Raw genomic sequence first — 17,816 nt, 5'->3', positions numbered from 1 at the left:
GTGGGTTTGGTTTGATTTTGGTTTACTGCAGTCAGGGAGAACACCACCTTGACAATAGTTCTCAGAAGGAGTAAGTCAAGGGAGGATGTTTATAGGGCTCTGGGGCCCTGGCTTTGTGATTTTAAGGTGAGTCTTGCGAGGCAGGGGAACTGGTTGGGACCGGACAGAGTTTATGGCATAATAGCTTTGCATTGGCGGGTGCTTTGTTTTTGAGGGGAGAATCTGGAAGCAAGGCTCCATGAGTGAGCTGTTAAAAAAAAAACCAAACCCATAGCCATTGAGTCCATTTCAACTCATAGTGACCTTATAGGGCAGAGTAGAACTGCCCCAGTTTCCAAGGAGCGCCTGGTGAATTCAAACTGCTGACCTTTTGCTTAGTAGCTGTGGCTCTTAACCACTACACCACCAGGGCAAGTGCACTGAGGGGAGGACCTGGAAGGAACACTTGATGAGTGAGTGAGCTGTTAGTCTTCATAAATAAACTACTGCAGTTGGTTCACAGTCTTATCTTTAAGGAGAAAGTATTTCCCGGAGCAAGAAGCTAAGTTATTTTTGCTTGATCTCAGTTTTGTTTAACATAGGGTCAGAAAAGTACAGACGGTCCCAGAATCGATCACCACAAGGATAAGAAATTGTTGGTTTTAGTTCTCACTGCAAATTTCATCATTGAGAACCCGTTTTAAACACCCATTATACTAATTAAACAAGCTAGTAATTACATCAGTGACAATCCATTTCCATATTTACTGTGCTAATTAGCAAAACCACTTGAGTGTTTTTGGGAACAAAGATAACAGAAGCCGATTCTGGAGTATGACCTTTCTCATAAATGCTAAATGACAACCCTGGAACATGAGTTCCTGACTGTCCATAAGTTGTAACTTAGACCAATCAATACATACATAATGTTTTATTTTAAAGGGCCTGGGGTCAACAAGACTATAGTGGTCAACTTCTGAATATAACTTAAGAAAACGGCATGAACTCTGAAGGATTTGGGGCAAGAAGAGAGACCATTTTGAATTGGGGAGTATCTTAAAACAGATGCAATGTTATGTGAAAAGTTGCTGAATAGTATGTGTGGTTCCATTTGTATTAAAAAAACACGTGGGTGGTCATATATATCTATTTGTAGTTTTCTGGAAAATTTCTGAGAAGATGTATGTACAAGATATTGTTGACAGTGGTCCCCTCTGTTGGGTAAAAATGGGAATGGGGAGGAGGGAGACCTTTTACTTTCCAATTTATATTTGGAGACGAGAGGGACGGGGGAGATTGTTGTGTCAGGGGAGGGGAGATGGTTTTAATTCAGTTATGTTTTGTTTTTTGACTGACTGGTATCTGCAGTATCAGAGCTGTCTTTTTGGGGTTGGTGTGCGTCTCAGAGGAGCCCCTTGGTGTTGCAAAAAGTTATGTGCTCAACTACTAACCAAAAGGTTGGCGGTTTGAACCCATGCAGAGACATCTCAGAAGAAAGGCCTGGAAGTCTGCTTCCAAAAGGTCACAACTTTGAAAACTCTATGGACCACAGTTCTTCTCTGAATCACATGGGGTTGCCATGAGTTAGAATTGACTCTGTGGGAACTAGTTTGGTTTGGGTGGGTCTTGGTGAGAGGCAGGACCCAGCCTCCAGCTACAGAAGCTTCCAAGGCCAGATATTTACTCTTCCTGAATGGTGTGATCTGCCCCTTGGCCCACTGAAGCTCCTGCCCAGGACTCTGCTGCTGGAGCTGTTGATGTGGAATAGGAATAGCCAGGGTAGTTCAGAATTCATTGGGTGAAGGAGGCAACTGGTGTCCACAGCTGGCAAAAAGGGACCTGGCTTTCCTCTGACATGACCTTGGTAGAAGTTCCAGCACCCAGCTTCCTTGGCTCCTTCCCAAGTTTCTGAGCCTGGTTCCTGTAGATTCTGTGAGCTACCTGATACCTTATGAGAAATTCCTTTTCTGCTTAAGTAGCGTGAATTGGTTTTTGCTATTTGTAGTATCATCAAGAACTTCTGACAGCTGTGGTGCCGTGATTTTTCTTTCATAAAAAGTAATTTTATAATATATATTTTAAAAAACTAGTTCACAAATGAGATTTATTTTAAATATTTGGATATTTAGGGTAACTCAGTTGAAGAACAAGAAATCTGTTGGGTGAGCAAGTTGGATTGATGTATAGTGAGCTGTTGATATGGGTGGAAAGTGTTGGGTGGAGGAGGCTGGGGTGGGGGTGGAATTGAATCTACTGACTATGATTTCTCAACTAGGATACCAAAGGGTTGCCTTGTAGAGTTCTTAATTAAGACAGAAGAATGGCTTATAAACATGGTGAAAAGAATGATTTATAAACATTGCGTATTAGCAGGTATTCTCCAAGTTGATGAAGAGCAAAGAGTATAGACTTGTGTCAGACCTGGATTTGAGACCCAGCTCTTTCACTAACTAGTTGTGTAGTTTGGGGCATAATACTTAACCGCTCTGAGATTTTCCAATTTACTTTATATCTATATTATATAAGAAAACCCATTGGCATTGAGTTGATTCTGACTTTAGTGACCCTATAGGACAGAGTGGAACTGCCCCATAGGATTTCCAAGGCTGTAATCTCTATGGAAGCAGACTGCTACATCTTTTCTCTTGTGGATATATTATATACAAATATATATATACACAATTGTCACACTTTACAATTAATTAACTGCCTTTTAAAAGGGGGAAAATTCTATTTTCATCAGCCTTCTGTTATTGTTAGGTGTGTCTAGTCGTCTCTGACACATAGCGAACTTCTGTATAACAGAACTAAACGTTGCTTGGTCCTATACTAGCCTCACGATGGTTGCTAATTAAACCTCTGTGCATTTCTCCTAGCACCCAAACCTGATTACAGCCCCTAGAAATAGCTATTTAAAACTATTCCTGGTTTAGTGTTCCTGGGGGTTGTCTCCATCTTGTTAACAGTGACGAATTTCTAACACCTATTCTGTCCACCTCCCGTCCTCTAACTTATTTAAATTATTGTTTTTTTCGCTTCTTGGCTATTTTATCATCTTAAATAATATTGTAAACTTCTATTTCTTCATCAACGTTGAATATTATCTTTTGACTCTCTAGTTTTATAAATTAGCACTTAGCTCTACTTCTTTCCCCCTTCCACCTCCCAATTTTCGAGTTATCCTATTACTTTCGTATTGCCAGTATTTTGACATTTACATTTTGTTCTTAAGTTGTATTATATGATTCAAACGTTTTCTATAAATTGTTTCCAAAATAATTAAAACCAATTAATAGCATTTATAATATTTTTTATTATGGAAATGTTATTGTAATAAAAAAAAAACAATAGGATGTTAAAATTGAATCCTTTGTTTCCAGATTGTCCTGAGGCCCCAATACAATAGACACCAGCTGTTCCCACGTTCCAGTGTGTTAGACTAGCTAAGCAAGACTTGCAGAGCTGGTAGGTGAAAACCAGTTTTGCAGCCCTTAGTTGATGGTCATCTCCCAGCCTATAAAAAGATTAGGGATTAAAGAGACGAATATTTGGAGAAAGTCACTGAATTTCTGTGGCATTCTGAATTCCAGCCTCCATGGGGAGTAGAGGAGGTGCTTAATGATAAGCCCTTGGAGAACTTGGTGCTCAAAGAGAAGCATTTGTAGACCTTAGTGGTTGGCGACCACACTGGACTGGTATGAGGCACAGGCCTGAGGAATCTAAAGGCCTGGTTGGAGCATCCTGTGGCCTCAGAGTTGAGATTGCCGTTGGAAAATAACTTTGCTTTCACAGACTGAGTCCATGATGTATACTTCCAGCTGACCAGATTGGCCCCTGCAAGAAAGACTGGGCCTGGAGTCAGCTTAGATCCTACCCATGAGGACCCCTAGAGGAGAAAGGAGGCCATAGCAGAAAGAGGGTGGGGCTGCACTGTTGAGCGGCCATTTAAGGGAACTGTAGGCTCAGCAATAAAATATTTCAGAGGAACCAATGAGTTCCATTTGGGAGAAGTCCACTGTAAACACTTGCCAAGACTGGACAGTACCAGTCAAGTGAAACTCTCCCTGCCCATTACCTTACCCACCAACGTGGCGGAAGCCTCCGCCTGCTCCCTCCTATCCAAGGAGGCAGAACTGTGAAAAGCAGGCTTCAAGAGAAGTAGATGAAGAAGTAGGGAATAGAGAAGATTAGGGCCACTCCCTTGCTGTTGCTTCTATATGTTTGCTCCCCGAAACAAGCTCGATGCGAGGGAGAGCAGCTTAAGTTTAAATGAAGCTTCCAGTTTTGCCTGGGACACAAGTTTGGACATTTTAATTACCAAAATGATGCTGTTTGTCACTGACATTTGTATCTGACATAGACCAGAAAAGTCTGGAGCCCAGTTACAAATTTCATCTTAGGAGCTGGGAAGAACTAGCTCTACGAAGTGTGCTTGAACAATACTAGGGAAAAGCGTAAAGTGGTTTTCTGTTAAAGCCCATGAGTCCCACTTGTTTAAGGGAGCAGCTATGTCATTCACTGCTGAACCAGGAAGAATGATCAGATCTAGAGAGAAGGAAATGTAGCCCACGTCGCTCAAAGGAGGACTGTTACCAGCAGCCAAGTCAAATGTGTTACAGTATTCTTTCTTGTTCTCTGTCATTTGCTTAGCATCGTGCCACTTTTAGGTTGCTTCGTGTTTGGACCATGACTTTGATGTATAGGTTTTCCTAAATGGATCTTTTTCTTGTTGACAAAAAAAAGCATGCCTTTACCAAACCTTAAAATCATTTGGGTTCTTTTTTTAAAATATAATTCATATACCATAAAACTCACCCATGTAAAGTATACAATTCAGTGGTTTTTAGTATGTTCACAGGGTTGTGCAAGCATCACTACCATTAACTGTAGGACATTTTCATCACACCAGAAAGAAACTCTATACCCATTAGAAGTCACTCCCCACTTCCCCCCATGCTCCCAGCCCTAGGTACCCACTCAAGTTCTTTCTTTCTCTGTATATTTGCATATTTTGGACATTTTATACAAGTGGAATCATACAATATGTGGCCTTTTGGGACTGATTTCTTACATTTAGCATAGTATTTTCAAAGTTCATGTATTGGTACTTCTTTTTTATGGCTGAATAATATTCCATTGTATGGATATATCACATTTGTGTATCCATTCATCAGTTGATGGGTATTGGAATTGTTTCACTTTTTGGCTGTTATGAATAGTGCTGTTATGAACATTTGTGTACAAATTTTTGTGTGGATATATGTTTCCATTTCTCTTGGATGTATACCTAAGAGTGGAATTACTGGGTCATATGGTAACTCTGTGCTTACCATTTTGAGGAACATTTGATAAATTGTTTTCCGAAGTGTCCATACCAGTTTACGTTCCCACCAGCAGTGCACAAGGGTTCCTGTTTCTCCATATTCTTGCTAACACTTGTTATCGTCTGTCTTTTTTGAAGTCGTATCTCATTGTAGTTTTGATTTGTGTTTCCCTGATTATTAGCCATTTGTATATTTTCTTTGAAGAAATGTTTATTCAGATCCTTTGCCTGTTTTTTAATTGGGTTGTCATTTTTAATTATAATTCCTTATCAGATCTATCATTTGCAAGTATTTATTTCCCATTACGAGTTGTCTTTTCACTTTCTTGGTGATGTCTTCTGAAGCACAAAAGCTTTTTTTTCTTCTATCACTTGTGCTGTTGGTGTCATATCTAAGGAGGCTTTGCCTAACCCAAGGGCACAAAGATTTACTATATTTTCTCCTAAGAGTTTTATAGTTTTAACTCTTATATTTATGTCCATGATCCATGTTGTTAATTTTTATGTATGTTGTGAGAAAGGGGTCCAGTTTCATTCTTTGGCATGTGGATATCCGGTTGTCCCAGCATAACTTGTTGAAGAGACTGACCTTTCCCCATCGAATGGTCTTGGTGCCCTTGTTGAAAGTCAGTTGATTATAAATATGTGGCCTTGTTCATCCAGCTTCTTTTCATCTAGTTTTCTTCCCTAGAAGAAATCATTCTCTTCCTGCTGATTGTTCCACTTTCTCGTTTTTTCTCCAAGACCTCAAGACTTAATTGTTTTCTAGGCCTGCTGTACAGATGTTATCCTAATGTTTCTTTTCTTAGTATTCTTGGTTTAAAGCCATTGTTTCTTAGATCTCATGAGTTCTTTTTCCTTGAATTCCTTTTTCATTTTGCCAGAGAACATTCTCAAATAATTTTCAGAAAGAATGTAAGTTAAGGGAACCGTCTTAGGGTTTGAATATCTTGATATGTCTTTGTCTTGCCTTCACACTTGAATGATGGCTTGGCTGGATATAGAATTTTGGTTTCAAAATAATTTTCCTTTTGAAATTTGAAGGCATTGCTTGATTGCTTTTGTCATCCTGTGTTGCCTATGAGAAGCTTGAGTAAGCATCTTCTTTTTTTCTTTCTGGAAACTTTTAGGATCTTCTCTTTACCTTAGTGTTGATAAAGTTTAATTTTCAAAAACATAAAATTATGCCTGTCAGGTGAATGTAAAATGAACATGTGTCATTAATGATGAAAAATTGGTTCAAAGAGCTTTTGAGAGGCTAACAGTAGGTAATGTTATGAGAAGATTGTTGGGATCGATACAAAACTGGCTGATGTCTAACTGGGCTATAAACCACAACTTTTGAAGTTTTCTGTTCCAACAACTTAAACTCTACTCCTATAGAATTGTAAATAGCCAAGTAAATTAAAAAAAAAAAAAAAAAAAAGGAAATAGAACACCCAGAAATCTCTTTTGCCTATTTCTAACCTGCGAGTAATTTTTCTGACAGCCTTCTGCAATTATGTGAGGTCTAGGTATGGGTCTTTTTTCCTTCATCCTTTTGAGTACTTTTGAGTCTTTTTGTTTCCTTACCTGCATTTGCTCTGCTCTTTCTCTCTAGACTATCTCGTAATCGGATGTTGGACTTCTTGGATTGAACTTCTTTGTTTCTTAACTTTTCAAGGTCTTACATTTTCTTTGTCTTTAAAAAAAATTTTTATTGTGCTTTAGGTGAAAGTTCACACTGCAGATTAGTTTCTCATTCAAAAAATTATACACAAATTGTTTTGTGACAATGGTTGCAATCCCTGCAATATGTCAGCACTCTCCCCTTTCGTGTTTTCACGCCAGGTTCCCCGTGTCCATTCATATAGTTTTCCTGTCCCTTCCTGCCTTCTCATCTTTGATTTTGGTTAGATGTTGCGCATTTGGTCTTGAATACTTGATTGAACTAAGAAGCACGTTCCTCACATGTTGTTGTTTGTATTATAGGTCTGTTTAATCTTTGGCTGAAAGGTGGGCTTCAGGAGTAGCTTCAGTTCTGAGGTAGCAGGGCGTATTTCTTTGTCTTTTTGATTTATGCTCTGGGTATTCTTATGTTTTTCTCCTGCTAGTCTATTGAAGTATTTATTTTGACAATCATACTTTTTTGTGTTCAGAAACTTTTTTTGATCTCTGATTTATCCTTTTTTTTGGTAGCTCTTTTTGCCTTATATATGCCATATTTTTTGCTGTCTCTTGAAGATACATATTAGATAAACCCATACATTTAAAAATTTTCTTTTCTATTCCCTGAGTCATCTGTGTTTTCTTTCTGGAGGTCAGTAGTTCTGGTTGACATCTTGGTCATTCTTTTTAGTGCTATTTGCTTTTTGAATGTCTTTTGATCATTGATCATTCATTCTGGCTATGATGGAAGAACCAGGTTGGTTAATATTTGTAACAACAATAACAGTAAACACATAACTGAGATGCATCTTGTATTAGTTTCACAGGGCTGCTGTAACAAAGTACCACAACTGGATGGCTTATAAGAACAGAAATTTGTCTCACAATTCTGAAGGCTGGAAGTCCAAAATAGGATAACAGCCATGTTGATTCCTTCTTAGGGCTCTGAGGGAAAATCTGATCCGTGACTCTCACAGCTTCTGGTGGCTTCCAGCAATCCTTGGCATTCTTTGTTTACAGCTCTGCCTCCTGTAATCTCTGCCTCCTTCGTCACATGGCTGTTTTCCCTCTGTCTTTTCTCCTTTTCTATAAGAATGTCATTCAGATTGGATTAGGACTCACTCTACTCCAGTATGACTTCATGTTAATTTAACTGTTAACATCTTAAAATAACTTATTACCAAATGAGGTCATATTCACAGGTACTGGTGATTAGGACCTCAACATATCTTTTTCGGGTACACAGTTCAATCCAGCAGCACCTATGTTAATCCACTAATTATATGAGGTGTTAGTATCCTGATTCTGAGGAAGTGCAAGCACAGAGAGGTTAAGTCACATAGCTAGAAGTGGCAGAGCTGGGATGCAGGCTCAGGTGGTCCATCTCTAGAGTCCAGGCTTTTAATCACTTACCTTGCTTGTGTGGGTCTGTTTCCACAGCAGGCTTGTCCAAGAGGGAGGGCTGCCTGAGAGCCCTGCCTTAGGGCCATGGTGATTGATGGGCTTCACTTCAGGGTGTGCTTGAGAGAAGCTGGTGGATGACCCCCTTGCACCAAAAAGATGACTTGACTTTGGAGTGCAGCACCCTACCAGAATACCCCCAGGCAGATTATCCAGCTCTTTTAGAGAAAAGCTCACTAGTGTTAGCTGGTGGTCAAGTGTTTCTACTACCTGTTCCTTTTGCACCTCCAGAAGTCCCTTCGGTATTTTTTCAATGTCTTATTATGGTAATTCTCAAACTCACAGAAAGGTTGAGCAAATAAAATAATGAATGGCCATATGCCCTCTATTTGGATTCAATAACTGTTAACACTTTGCCCTATTTGCTATGTCTACATATAAATAGATGTTTTATGTTAAACCATTTCAAAGTTGCAGGTGTTGTGATACTTCACCCCTATATACTTTAAGAAGCATCTCCTAAAGATAAGACATTCTTCTACATCAACAGAATGACATTATTGTATGTAAGAAAACTACAAGTAATTTCCTATTTCAGCCCATATTTAAATTTTCCCTGTTGTTCCAAAATGGCTTTTAAATAACTTTTCTTAATCAAAACCTTTTAACTGAAATATGATTTGTGCACATTTATTTATGTGTAAGTGTAGAACTTCATGAATTTTCACAAAGTGAAATCTTTGATGTAACCTAGTATCTTAGTTATCTAGTGCTGCTGTAACAGAAATACCACAAGTAGATGGTTTTAGCAAAAAGAAATTTATTCTCTCACAGTCTAGGAGGCTAGAAGTCCAAATTTAGGGCATCAGCTCCCAGGGAAGGTTTTCTCTGTCAGTTCTGGGGGAAGGTCCTTGTCATCAATCTTCCCCTAGTCTAGGAGCTTCTCAGCACAGGGACCCTGGGTCCAAAGGACATGTTTCACTCTCAGTGGCTCCCTCTTGGCAGTATGAGGTCCCTGTCTCTCTGCTAGCCTCTCTCTCCTTTTCTTTCTTGTAAGATAAAAGGTTGTGCAGGCCGTATCCCAGGGAAACTCCCCTTATATTAGATCAGGCTGTGACCTGAGTAAGGTTGTTGCATCCCACCCAAATCCTCTTTAACATAACCTAAGGGTGTTGCATCCCACCCAAATCCTCTTTAACATAACCTAATCTTGCTTCATTAACCACAGGCAGAAATTAGGATTTATATCACATAGGAAAATTACATCAGATCACAAAATGGAAGATAACCACACAACACTGGGAGTCATGGCCTAATTGATACACATTTTGGGGGGACACAATGCAATGCATAACCCTTAGCTTTTTAAAAAAATCCAGGATGCAGTCAAGTTTCACTCATTGCATTTGAGTGTTCTGTCTCTTTAGTCTTTTTATTCTAGAATATTCTTCCTGCCTCTTTTTTTTTTCTTTATTTAGGAATTGATTTTGTAAAGAAATGAGTCTAATTATATATATATATTTTTTTATGTATATATATATATATACACACATACATACACATACACACACACATGCATGTATGTATATATATATGTAGGAATCCTGGTCACACAGTGGTTAAAGCAGTCAATTGCCAACTGCCAGGTCAGTGGTTTGAAACCAGCAGCAGCTCTGCAGGTGAAAGATGTGGCAGTCTGCTTCTGTAGAGATTTAAAAACGAAACCAAACCCATTGCGTCGATTCTAACTCATAGTGACCCTACAGGGCAGAGTAGAACCGCTGCATATGGTTTTCAAGGAACACCTGGTGGATTTGAACTGCCAACCTTTTGGTTAGCAGCTGTAGCTCTTAACCACTATGCCAGGGTTTCCTGTAGAGATTTACAGCCTTGGAAACCAAATGGGGTTGCTATGAGTTGGAATTGACTTTACAGCAGTGGGTTTGGTTTTATGTATATGTATATATACACGTATATAAATATCTTTTAAATATAAATCTTTTGACAATTTCAGTCTAATGCAGATTCTTCTCAAGAGCTGTGATTTTCATTGTTGGGAGTTAGGAGATCTGACTGTAACTTGCTGCAACCTTGAGAAACTAAGAACAGTGAATCAGGTTCGAAAGGCAAGGAAAGAAAGAAAATTAGAGTAGCACAGAGAAGAGGATAGAAGAATAATGCAGTAAGTAAAGTGGAGTCTCAAGAACTGTAGATCTGCAATCTTTTTTTTTTTTTTTAAACTAGCTTCCTGCTGTGTCTCTTACCTTCAAATCCAAATGTAGTCCTACCACCTTATTCCCAAGAGGCATAGCAGATTGGGTTCCTGACTCTTTGACCTTGTTAGAACACAAATCTCATGTTCCTCATAATGCTCTGGCTTTTTCTCTTGGGGCTCCATTACGATGTTTTCTTCCTGGTCCTTAGGCATATCCCTGGCGTGACCATGCTAATTCGAGGGTGGCAGGGCTGTCCAGGTTGAATTGAATAGTTATGGAGCCAGATACCGGCTGAGGGCATCCCCTATTTGCTAAGCCTGATTGCTTAGCCCAAGAGAAGTCACTTTCCTGAGAAATGAGGGGCCATGTACTGAAAGGGAGCGTTGGCGGACTGAGGAATATGCAAGAGAACTGGGAGAAAGAAACACCTGGTAGGGCAGAATTTTCATTTTATAAGCAAGGAGACCTGAAAGTGCCCTGAGATTTGCACATTTTCACCAGGAATGAGCAATTCTAAGTTATAAGCGGAGGCAGGGGTGGATTAACCAGTAAGCACAGTGTTATGGATTGTTGTTAGGTGTCAAGTCATTTCCAACTCATAGAGACCCTATGTACAACAGAATGAAACACTGCCCAATCCTTTGCCATTCTCACAATCGTTGGTACGCTTGAGCGCATTGCTGTAGCCACTGTGTCAGTCCATCTCATTCAGGGTTTTTCTCTTTTCTGCTGACCCTGTACTTTGCCAAGCAAGATGTCCTTCTCTAGGGACTGATCCCTCCTGATAATATGTCCAAAGTGTGTAAGACACAGTCTGGCCATTCTTGCTTCTAAGGAGCATTCTGGTTGTACTTCTTCCAAGATGGATTTGTTCATTCTTTTGGCAGTCCATGGTATATTCAATATTCTTGGCCAACACCACAGTTCAAAGGTATCAATTCTTCTTCGATCTTCCTTATTCATTGTCCAGCTTTCACATGCATATGATGCAACTGAAAATACCATGGCTTGGGTCAGGTGCACCTTAGTCTTCAAGGTGATGTCTTTGCTTTTCAACCCTTTAAAGAGGTCCTTTGTAGCAGATTTACCCAATGCAAAGAATCTTTTAATTTCTTGACTGCTATTTCTGGGATTTGATTGTGGATCCAAGTAAAATAAAATCCTTGACTTCAGTCTTTTCTCCACTTATCAAGATGGGGTTATTGGTCCAGTTGTGGGGATTTTTGTTTTCTTTATGTTGAGGTGTAATCCATACTGAAGGCTGTGGTCTTTGATCTTCATCAGTAACTGCTTCAAGTCCTCTTTGGTTTCATCAAGCAAGGTTGTGTCATCTGCATAACACAGGTTGTTAATGAGTCTTCCTCCAATCCTGATGCCCCGTTCTTTTTTATATAGTCCAGCATCTCGGATTATTTGCTCAGCATACAGATTGAATAGGTGTGGTGAAAGGATACAACCCTGATGCACACCTTTCCTGACTTTAAACCACTCAGTATCCCCTTGTTCTGTCCGAACAACTGCCTCTTGTTCTATGTACAGGTTCCTTGTGAGCGCAATTAAATGTTCTGGAATTCCCATCGTCTGCAATGTTATCTATAATTGTTACGATCCACACAGTCAAATGCCTTTGCATAGTCAATGAAACCTAGGTAAACATTTTTCTGGTATTCTTTGCTTTCAGCCAGAATCCATCTGACATCATAAATGATATCCTTGGTTCCATGTCCTCTCCTGAATCCAGCCTGAATTTCTGTCAGTTCGGTGTCAGTATACTGCTGCAGCCATTTTTGAATGATCTTCAGCAAAATTTTGCTTGCATGGGATATTGATGATATTGTTCCATAATTTCCACATTTGGTTGGATCACTTTTATTGGGAATAGGTGTAAATGTGGATCTCTTTCAGTTGGCTGGCCAGGTAGCTCCCTTCTAATTTCTTGGCGTAGATGAGTGAGCACTTCCAGTGCTGCATCCGTTTGTGGAAACATCTCCTTTGATGTTCTGTCAATTCCTGGAGCCTTGTTCTTTGCGAATGCCTTCAGTGCAGCTTGGACTTCTTTCTTCAGTACCATCGGTTCCTGATCATATGCTACCTCTTGAAATGGTTGAATGTTGACCATTTCTTTTTGGTGTAGTGATTCTGTGTATTGCTTTCATCTTCTTTTGATGCTTCCTGTGTCATTTAATATTTTTCCCATAGGATCCTTGAATATTGCAACCCGAAGCTTGATTTTTTTCTTCAGTTCTTTCAGCTTGAGAAATGCCGAGTGTGTTCTTCCCTTTTGCTTTCTGTCTCCAGGTCTTCGCATATGTCACTATAATACTTTGTCTTCTCCAGCTGCCCTTTGGAATCTTCTGTTCAGTATTTTACTTCATCATTTCTTCCTTTTGTTTTAGCTACTCGATGTTTAAGAGCAAGGTTCAGAGTCTCTTCTGATATCCATTTTGATCTTTCCTTTCTTTCCTGTCTTTTTAATGATCTTTTGCTTTCTTCATGTATGATGTCCTTGGACAACTCATCTGGTCTTTGGTCATTAATGCTCAACATGTCAAATCTGTTCTTGAGAGGGTTTCCAAATTCAGGTGGGATATACTCAAGATCATACTTTGGCTCTCGTGAACTAGTTCTAATTTTCTTCAGTTTCAGCTTGAACTTGCATAAGAGCATTGATGGTCTGTTTCACAGTTGGCCCCTGGCCTTGTCCTGACTGATAATATTGAGCTTTTCCATTGTTTCATTCCACATGTGTAGTTGATTTGATTCCTGTGTATTCCATCCGGTGAGTTCCATGTGTATAGTCGCTGTTTATGTTGTTAAAGAAACACACAAGCCTCCACAGTACAACAAACTGACAGACGTGTGGGAGGATTGAATTGTGTCCCCTAAAAAAGTGTCAACCTGGCTAGGCCACGATTCCCAATATTGTGTGATTGTCCACCATTTTGTCATCTGCGCTAGGAGCGCATGTCCTTTGGACTCAGGGTCCTTGGAATGAGAAGCTTGTAGAGCAGGGGATGATTGATGACAAGTACCTTCCTCCAGAGCCGACAGAGAGAGAAAGGCTTTCCCTGGAGCTGGCACCCTGAATTTGGACTTCTAGCCTACTAGACTGTGAGAGAATGAACTTCTGCCTATTAAAGCCACCCTCTTGTGGTACTTCTGTTATAGCAGTCCTAGGTAACCAAGACACACAGTTACAGTAAGCAAGATATGCACAGGCTTAATTGTGTTTACTTACTAATCTATAGTGAATGATTTCACATGGGTTTCATCATTTAGCTCAGGTTTGTCTCATAGTGGGTCCTGTTGTCTCCAAACTCATATTGTAGTGATTTCTCCAGTTCCAGAATGCATAATTGGAATAGATATAGTTATCAACTGGCAGAACCCCCACACTGGATCCCTAACAAGAGGTGTAAGGGCTTTTATGGTAGGAAAAGCCAAATGAAAGCCATTAGAACTGCCCCTACCTAGGAAGACAGTAAACAAAAAGGAAAACTGCATTCCTGGAGGGACTGCAGAGATTAGTGCCACCATCAAGGACCTGAAGGATAAAGGGGTGGTGATTACCACCACATCCCCATTCATCTTGCCTGTTTGGCCTGTGAAAAAAACAGATGGATATTGCAGAATGACAGTGGATTATTGTAAACTCAACCAGGTGGTGACTCCAATTGCAGCTGCTGTTCCAGATGTGATTTTATTGCTTCAGCAAATTAGTACATCTCCTGGTACCTGGTTTGCAGTTATTGACCTGGCCAATGCCTGTTTCCTGATTCTGGTTTTGAAGGACCACCAGAAGCAGTTTGGTTTCACCTGGCAAAGATAGCAATATACCTTCACTGTCCTACCTTGGGTATGTCAACTCTAGCCCTGTCATAATTCAGCCTGCAGGGATGGAAGTTATGCATAGGCTCAGCAACATGGAGTTCCACTTAACAAGGCTGACTTGGCTACGGGCACTGCTGAATGCCCAATCTGCCAGCGGCAGACACGCACACTGAATCCCCCATATGGCACCATTCCTCAAGGCGATCAGCCAGCAACCTGGTGGCAGGTTGCTTACATAGGACCACTTCCATCGTGGAAAGGGCAGCATTTTGTTCTTACTGGGATAGACACTTACTTTGGATATGGATTTGTCTTCCCTGTGCGGAAACTACCATCCGTAGTCTGTGATAGTTAAGGTTGTGTGTCAGGTTGGCTGGGCCATGATTCTCAGTGGTTTGGCAGTTATGCAATGATGTAGTTTGGCAGTTACGTAATGATGTAATTTGGCAGTTATATGATGATGTGATCTGATGTGATCAGCCATTTCATTGTAAGGGGAGTTTCCTTGGGGGTGTGGCCTGCATCCAATGTATATATGGACATTCCAGCAAAGGTCACTGGCTTGCTCTCTATCCTGCATCTGGCTCATCAGAACTCTGGTTCTTGGGACTTGAGCCAGCTGCCTGCCATATTGCCTGCAGATCTTGGGATTCATCAGCCTCCACAGACCGTGAGCCAGCAGCCTGCCATCATACCTGCCAGTCTTGGGATTTATCGGCTTCCTCAGCCTGAGCCAGCAGCTTGCCATCTTACCTGCTGATCTAGGATTTGTCAGCCTCCATGGCCTGTTAGTCAGTGGCTTGTCTGACCTGCTGATTTTGGGCTCGTCAGCCCCTGCAGCTCCGTGATTCAAGAGAAGTCTCCAGCCTGATGCTGACTCACGATGGGGACTTGCCAGCTTCCAGAACAGTGTGAGCCATTTCCTCGAGATAAATCTGTCTCTCTCTCTATATAGATGATTCACTGGTTTTGCTTCTCTAGGGAACCCAGCCTAAGACATTTGGAAATTGTTTGAAATCCATAAACTTCACCAGGTGGTGACTACAAATGCAGCTGCTGTTTCAGTAGGTAGCACAGTTAAGCCTGTGTGTATCTGGCTTATTGGGTCATCCGTCTGTGAGTAGAGGTAAAGTAGAGGGTCAGAGGAAAAGAATAAGACTTTAAAGGAGATTGATTGACCCAGTGGCTACAACGATGGGCTCAAACACAGCAATGATTGTGAGGATGGCGAAGGATGGGGGAGCGTTTCAAGTCAAGTCGGAACCAACTTGACAGCATGTAACAACACCAAGTTATAAGTGCTGTTCTCAGAGCAGTGTCCCAAATTGATGAAAATTTGTGTTTCACTCAGGTGGAGGCCTTTTATCTCCATTGAAAGAGAAATGGGAAATAAATGTTATTATTATATTTTAAACAGTTATAAAAAAGAAACTCAGGAGACAGACATAATATGAGTGAATCTTAAACATCTTTGAGAGGAACGGGAGACAGCTGGTTCTGTTTGTGGCAACGGGCTCCTTGGCAAGAACTGGTCTGGAAGTTGGCAATATATCTACCAAGCTTCTGGAAGTTTAAAGGGTGTTGTGGGGTAAAGAATTACTTTACCTCACACAATTTGGCCTTTGTCCTTAGTTCCTGAGAGACAACTCTAAACCATTAACATTTCCTGAGTATTTAAAGTGCCTTTGTTATCTAGACCTGTAGACCTGCATGTGGCGGTTTGTGCTAATGGCCTGACCAGAAAAAGACCACCACTTGGCCTGATATCAGCTAACCTCAGGGGAAGGAGGGAGAATGATCCAATCAATCATGATTATGTAATGAACCCAGTAAAGGTTCTGGATAAGGAAGGTCCATGTAGTGACCTCATTAGGAAGCACGAATAGCGGGGTATGCAAGGTGTGGGAAACAATGAGGCTGTTACTCTCCGTTGGCCTGAGGAAGAAGACGTGACGGTGAGGAGCTGTGGGTTCTCTGGAGGGACACAGCCAGACAGTGCCTGCAGAGAAGGAACCAGGAGAATAGCTTGATAAATTACCTTCATTACTTTAAAAACCCATTGCCGTGGAGTCCATTCTGATTCAGAGCAACCATACAGGACAGAGTAGAGTTGCCCATAGGGTTTCCTAGGCTGTAATCTTTACAGGAGTAGACTGCCATGTCTTTCTTCCGCGGAGTGGCTGGTGGGTTTGAACCACTGACCTTTCGGTTAGCAGTTTTGCTCTTAATCACTGTGCCACCAGGGCTCCTTTGATTACTTTAAGTATCTGTTTTACCCCCAGCTTCCCCATAAAAAAACGTTTCACATGTACTTGCATTGTACAGTGGCTCTTTGTTGGTAGAATTATTTAAAAGTTGACTTGATTTATAAATCAAGGAAAAAAAACCAAAGAAAATATATTTTAAAATTTGAGTTCAGTGCTACGGATGCAAGCCCTTCCTTAAAGGAGTCTCAGGTACTTAAAATGCTGTGTACTTAGACAATTTGACGCATTAAACATCCTTCCAAGACCTGTTACTGGCTCTTTCTGCCTACACTTTCTAGTGTAATATGTCTGATTTTGGTGAACTTCAACACTGTGGAAGAATGTGGCCTACTGTGTCTTGTATTTATGGTGGACAGGTTTTAGCAGAGCTTCTAGAGTAGGACAGATGAGGAAGAAAGGCCCGGCCAGCTACTTATGAAAATTAGCCAGTGAAAACCCTGTGGATCACAACAGAATATTGTCCAACATAGTACTGGAAAGTGAGCCCCATGGCTTGGGAGGCACTCAAAATATACAGCGGCCACAATAGACTGGAGCATACCAGCGATCGGGAAGATGGCGCAGGACTGGGCAACGTTTCCTTCTGTTGTCAGAGGGGTCACTGTGAGTCAGAGCCGACTTGGCGATAACTACCATAATGTATAACATGGAGTGTATTAGTTGTAAAGGTCAGAATTTTTACTTGTAAGCTGCCAGCTTCTTTTTCAGGCTGGCTTGGTCTCTTTTCTGCTTGTGGTCCTGGGTGAATTTTGGTGGTTGTTTGCATCTTTTGCATTGTGTTAGCAAAGACTGGAAACCCTGGTGCGTAGGGGTTAAGAGCTACAGGTGCTCCTTGGAAACCCTATGGGGCAGTTCTGCTCTGTCCTATAGGGTTGCTATGAGTCAGAATCGACTTGACAGCAGCAGGTTTTTTTTTTTTTTTTTTTTTTAGCAAAGACTAGCACCCTCTCTCAGGCTTCTGGCTACTAATGGCTCAGAACTCCTTGATTTCCCTGGGTTCCACTAATATTCTGGAGCTCTCCATTTGTGTGCTTGACTGTTGATCTCCAGAACTCAGAAAACAGAAGAATGGCTCAAGGAAAGAATAGCTGGGGCCTAGTGTAATGCAGCAGAAGAAGATAAGGGAGTAAGGACTATTTGCAAAGAGGGAAA

The 17,816-nt window shown here is 40.9% G+C and overlaps 1 protein-coding gene across 1 annotated transcript in view; it reads left to right on the top strand.

The window, feature by feature from the left end:
- Window positions 1-17,816, top strand: part of ENTREP1 (endosomal transmembrane epsin interactor 1) — an 80,607-nt gene that overhangs the window by 27,023 nt on the left and 35,768 nt on the right. The gene's annotated exons all lie outside the window — the stretch shown is intronic.

Source organism: Loxodonta africana, chromosome 9, assembly GCF_030014295.1.
Source record: "Loxodonta africana isolate mLoxAfr1 chromosome 9, mLoxAfr1.hap2, whole genome shotgun sequence".
NCBI lineage: Eukaryota > Metazoa > Chordata > Mammalia > Proboscidea > Elephantidae > Loxodonta > Loxodonta africana.
This window is presented reverse-complemented; position numbering and strand designations above follow the sequence as displayed.